At 37.5% G+C, this 6,234-nt stretch overlaps 1 pseudogene; it reads left to right on the top strand.

Moving 5' to 3' along the window:
* The first annotated feature begins 5,062 nt into the window (after positions 1-5,062).
* On the top strand, positions 5,063-5,614 carry LOC122439190 (annotated as a pseudogene).
* The last annotated feature ends 620 nt before the right edge of the window (positions 5,615-6,234 follow it).

Raw genomic sequence — 6,234 nt, 5'->3', positions numbered from 1 at the left:
TGTGAATCTTTTCAAAAAGGCATCTAGCTTTTTTCCCAGCATATTTATCACCATTGTTATCCTCGCCCTAGCCACTTAGGAAATTCAATTCAAGATGACAGAATCCATGGTATGTTTTTTGGGGTTTTTTTTTCTAAACAGTGATATTCTGAGAAAATGTAAATATCTGGAGAGAGAGCAGGTGCACATGGTCACTTGGGGGGGGGAGATGACAACGCATTATGGCTTCAAAATCACAGTCACGCCTCTCAGAATCACATTTTCACCTGCCACTGAGCCCTGCTTTCAGAGCGCCCTGTGGTCTCTGGAGTCCCCACTGTGGCTTCAGCCGCCCCTGTAAAAGCCATCTTTCCACTTTGAGAAGTGCTACCAGCCTGGGCAAACAAAAGCAAGAATAACTGAGTAAACAAAGCCAGGTGCAATTTGAATGCAAGTTTAAAAAAAGAACACCTTTCAAGGGAAAACGACTACAGATCTGATTTTGTAACAGTCAGGTTAGTTACTGTCTAACATTCTAATTAGTGAAGAGGAACCAAAAAGCCTCTTGATGAAAGTGAAGGAGGAGAGTGAAAAAGTTGGCCTAAAGCTCAACATTCAGAAAACTAAGATCATAGCATGTGGTTCCATCACTTCATGGGAAATAGATGGGGAAACAGTGGAAACAGTGTCAGACTTTATTTTTGGGGGCTCCAAAATCACTGCAGATGGTGATTGCAGCCATGAAATTAAAAGACACTTACTCCTTGGAAGGAAAGTTATGACCAACCTGGATAGCATATTTAAAAGCATAGACATTACTTTGCCAACAAAGGTCTGTCTAGTCAAGGCTATGGTTTTTCCAGTGGTCATGTATGGATGTGAGAGTTGGATGGTGAAGAAAGCTGAGCGCCAAAGAATTGATGCTTTTGAACTGTGGTGTTGAAGACTCTTGAGAGTCCCTTGGACTGCAAGAAGATCCAATCAGTCCATCCTAAAGGAGATCAGTCCTGAGTGTTCATTGGAAGGACTGATGCTGAAGCTGAAACTCCAATACTTTGGCCACCTCATGCAAAGAGTTGACTCACTGGAAAAGACCTTAATGCTGGGAAGGACTGGGGGCAGGAGGAGAAGGGGATGACAGAGGATGAGATGGCTGGATGGCATCACCAACTTGATGGACATGGGTTTGGGTAGACTCCGGGAGTTGGTGATGGACAGGGAGGCCTAGTGTGCTATGACTCATGGGGTCGCAAAGAGTTGGACACGACTGAGCGACTGAACTGAACTGAACATCCTAATTAGCAGTGAACACTGGATTTTAAATGGGTAACAACAGAGGGGGGTTCCAGGAATTAATACATTTGCATTTTGTAATATTATTGAATTTCTCCTTTAGAATATTCTGACCAAATATGTATAGTCATGGTTTGGTGGTTCTTCCACAAAACTGGGTGAATACTTGTCATTTATAGTTGGGATGACAGACAGAAATAGTTGGACTCAATGATTTAACAAGTCAAAACATCAACTAACTATGTCTATATACCAAAAATTTTTGTAGGGGACAAATATAGAACTGTTTAAATTTAGGGACAATACTTAATTGAAAACTGAAAAAAAAAAAAAAACTGACTGTGAACAGAGACTTCACATAAAATGTTGAGAATCTGAGTGATTGATGGAAATAGTTGTCATTCATATCAGGCTAGTTTAACACTTGTCCTCATAGAGAAAACATAAATGTCTAGATGAATGTATTTCCCATGCTACCTATACACCACCTGATCTGAACTCACTATATGTAGAAGAGTTCTTTGTGTTTATTCATATCCAGGGTTTTGTTTAACTTTCTCAATAGTAGCTAAAATGGAGAATGTCTTTCATAGTGTCAGATATCGCTATTGGCTTATACTCAGAACTGGATTCATTATTTACACTCAGCTTGAAATTCTAATTATCTAAACCTCAAAGTAGCCAATATATCAGTCATGTAACTTGACATTTATATGAACATAAAACTGTAACAATTTCATGGATCTTTATGTCTGCCAAATTAAAGAATCCAAAATAACACTCAGGGTCAAAAATGATTGTTAACCAGAATTTTTTCTCTCCCCCAAAGTATAATGTGCCATTGAGTATATTTTGAAGAAATACTTAAACTATGGAGTATGGAAGCTCAAGAAGAAAATGTGTTATGAAGAGCAAAAGCAAAGCAAAACAAAACAGTAACAACAAAACATATGAAAACAATAAAAAAGAACAACTATTTGATGCATTTGCTATCTTGCAGAGTTTGTTATTAATAAATAGCACAGATGAAATCTTCACTCTATCACAGTCTGAGAATAATAAAACCAAAAGACATCCTTCTGTTGAGTTGAATAAAAGTAAACAAGCAAAAAACCCTTACCATTAAGGAAGGGAATAGACCTTATCACACTATCAACATCAATTTACCCCAAAACACTGCCCAAGCAATGACAGAAAGGGGGGAGAGTGAGATGAAAGAACAATTAAGTGACAGAGAAGACTGAGGATCCTAGCATGTATTTGGCAGAAGGTGGAAAAGCAAAATTTGAATAAAAGTAGTTGATTTTTTTTTCTCAAAATGAAAGAAAACTCACATTTTAGATTAAAAGAGAACTGCTACTGCCAAGGATAAATACAGTAAGTCTACATATAGAAACATTATCATCACCCTTAAGGAAGGAAAAAAAGGTCAAATTACCAGGGATCAAAGACCAACTATCCTCAAAGGAAGGACAAATAAACTGAAAGCCGATTTTTAATCACTGTCCATTCTGGGCGGAGCTAAAAAAGTGAAAATAAAGGCAACAACAAAAACCTCATCAACCAAGAAATGCTACCCATTCAATCATTCATAATCCATTAAACAATTATTTACAGGCATATGAGAACTAAGATAATTTACCCAAATCAACTATTAAGAGAAGAAAATTGAACTCAATTAGAAGGTGTAGAGGTTACCAAAGAACAGAAATCTTGATTTAAAATATTGGTAAATTTTGGGGTACCTATAGAAAAAGTTGTATAGTGTACTATACTTAAACTTTTAGTTTGAAATAACAGTGAATCACTACACAGTTTTAAGAAAGAAGACCAATTTAGGAAGGAACACTCAGAATGTTGGGTTACTATTTACATTAAAATATTGAAGGCTGACCAGGAAAATGTGGAAAGCAAGCTAGAATAATTGGGAAAATAAAGTGACTATTTCCACTGAATTATAATACAGATCAATTCATGCAAGAATCATTAATGGGGGATATGCTGCTGAAGATTAAGACATGAAAAGTTTTATATTTTGTAATAAAAAGCCTGACTTCAGTATTTGATGTTTAACTAGTGACAGGTTTTAAGTCTCATCCCTCTCTTTTCCCTCTCTGGTCCCCATCTGAGTAAAAGGATAAGGAGGCCACAGCACTCCTTTTATTGGCAGGAGTTTCAAATCCATCAAGCTCCTGCCCATCTATAGGAAGTCTTACCCAGGCCCAAGCCCCTAACCATTGTAAAATGCCAGTCTCCATTCCCTGCTCTCTCTCAAGGGCCTGTTTGGGAAGCTGACTCTCCTGCTGTCTACCCATGGAGTAAAAAAATAAAACATTTTCATTTGAGTAATATATCTTTTCATGCCCTCTTTCTATGTGTGTGGCATCATCACTGTCATCATTTCAATCAAATTTTGCACTGAGTCCATCCCATTTAATCAGGATTGAGTCTTGAATTCAAGATTATTCCTGTTAATCAGTTTTCAAGTACCAAGTTGTAAGGTAAAAACATACACTGTGGAGAAATAAGACAACACTTTGACTGTGTGATCAAAGTTGACATCACTGATTAGGGGCAGACATACCCGGTGAATCCCCAAGAATGACAGGCCACTGTGCAGTTTTCCAACTCAGAACACATAATTTAAAAACACCAGCCCAGGTGGGATGCATGAGACAAGTGCTCGGGCCTGGTGCACTGGGAAGACCCAGAGGAAACGGGTGGAGAGGGAGGTGGGAGGGGGGATCGGGATGGGGAATACGTGTAAATCTATTGCTGATTCATGTCAATGTATGACGAAACCCACTGAAAAAATAAATAAATAAATAAATAAATAAAAACAAACCTGAGGGAAGATAAATTAAAAACAAGAAAGATCCCATTAAAAAGGAGAGAGGAGAATGCAGATTTTATTCTTCAAATGTGTATCTTTAAAAAACAGGGAAGGCTAGAGAAATGTATCAAATTAAAGAACACATGACAACTAAATGCAGCACCTGACTCTAGACTGGATTCCATATTAAAAGGGAAAAATACTATAAATGACACTGGGTCAACTGATAAAAATGGAAGGTAGATAACTTATTTAACTATTATATTAATATTATATTTACTAAAGTTGATGTGTGTACATGTGCTCAGCCATGTCTGACTCTTTGTGACCCCATGGACTATAGCCCACCAGGCTCCTCTGTCCACAGTATTCTCCAGGCAAGAATACTGGAGTGGGTTGCCGTTTCCTCTTCTAGGGGATCTTTCTGACCCCAGAATGGAACCCTCATCCCTTGTGTCTTCTGCATTGGCAGGTGGATTCTCTACCACTGTGTCACCTAGGATGCCCACTGAAGTTGATAACTGCCCTTTATTTAAGAAGGTATCCTACTCTTAGGAAATATATACTTAAGTATTTAGTTTAAAGGGCTATGATGTAACACTCTCAAATAGTTCAGAAAAAACCACATGTGTGTACACACATACAGACTATACTTATTAATGATAAAACACAAAATGAGTAAAATATTAACAATCCATGAATCTAGGTCAAGTGTATATAGATATTCTTTTTACTATTAAAACCACTTTTCCGGAAACTAAAAAATTTTGAAATTAAAGGTTGAAACATCTTGTATGTTCTTCCATATGCATAGTTTGAGAAATAGAAGAAAAACTTTAGTGACAGATTTTAATCTACTTGTATAGTAAAAAATTGATGCCTCTTTTTTTTTCCCCAGTAAGTGGCCTGAGGTGAACCCTAAAAGTGGTATACTATTCACACAACCCAGAAAGCCCCACAAAACCATGCATATAAAGAGGTTCAAATCATGTTTAAGAACACTCGTGAAACTGCCCAGGCCAAAAAGGGTATGCATCTCCGAAAAGCCACCAAGTATCTGAAGGATGTCACTTTAAAGAAGCAACGTGTGCCATTCCGTCGTTAGAATGGTGGAGTTGGTAGGTGTGCACAGGCCAAACAGTGGGGTGGATGCAGGGTCGGTGGCCCAAAAAGAGTGCTGAATTTTTACTACACATGCTCAAAAATGCAGAGAGTAATGCTGAACTTAAGGGCTTAGATGTAGATTCTCTGGTCATTGAGCACATCCAGGTGAACAAAGCCCCCAAGATGTGGCATAGGACTTACAGAGCTCACTGTCAGATCAACCCCTACATGAGCTCTCCTGCCACGTTGAGATGATCCTTACTGAAAAAGAACACATCATTCCTAAGCCGGAAGAGGAGGTTGCACAGAGGAAAAAGATATCCCAGAAGAAAATGAAGAAACAAAAACTTATGGCCCGGGAATAAATGCCACAAAAAACAAATGCAAATAAAAGTAAAAAAACAATAGATGCCTTACATATTTATAAAAAAATTTGATAACACACTGGGACATATATATCCCTTCACCTAATAAATAATAAATATACATGTTTTAAAACTCATGTAACATATAGAAAGTGTGAAGGTTCTATACCACAAAGGACCAATGACAACAATTTATTGTATTAGAAAACAACAACAAGAACCTTAAAGATTTGGAAGCTTAAAATAATTCATGTGCTATAAAGAAAATCAAACTGGAAATACTCTTGTAAGAACTGGCTATTCTTTTGTAACTGAATGACAATCAAAATATCATATGTTACAACTGGAAGGAGCTAAAATGGTGCTTAGAATTATAGCCAAACTTACCTCATTTTTTTAAACTTTAAATAAGCACCTCCCTACAAAAGCTGAAACAGAACATAATAAACCAAATGAAAGAAGATGAAAGAATAAATAAGTAAACATCAAAGCATAATAGAAAACATGATGACAAACTTTCCTGTTGGTAGAATCTGCCTGCCAATGCAGGGGACACAGCTTTGATCTTTGGTCCAGGAAGATTCCACAAGTTGTGGGGCCATTGCACCTCAACTACTGAGCTCACACAACACAACTAGTGAAGCCTCCTTGCCTAGAGCC

Source organism: Cervus canadensis, chromosome 4, assembly GCF_019320065.1.
Source record: "Cervus canadensis isolate Bull #8, Minnesota chromosome 4, ASM1932006v1, whole genome shotgun sequence".
Lineage (NCBI taxonomy): Eukaryota > Metazoa > Chordata > Mammalia > Artiodactyla > Cervidae > Cervus > Cervus canadensis.
Note: the sequence above shows the minus strand (reverse complement) of the source record. Positions and strands in the feature narration are given on the sequence as shown.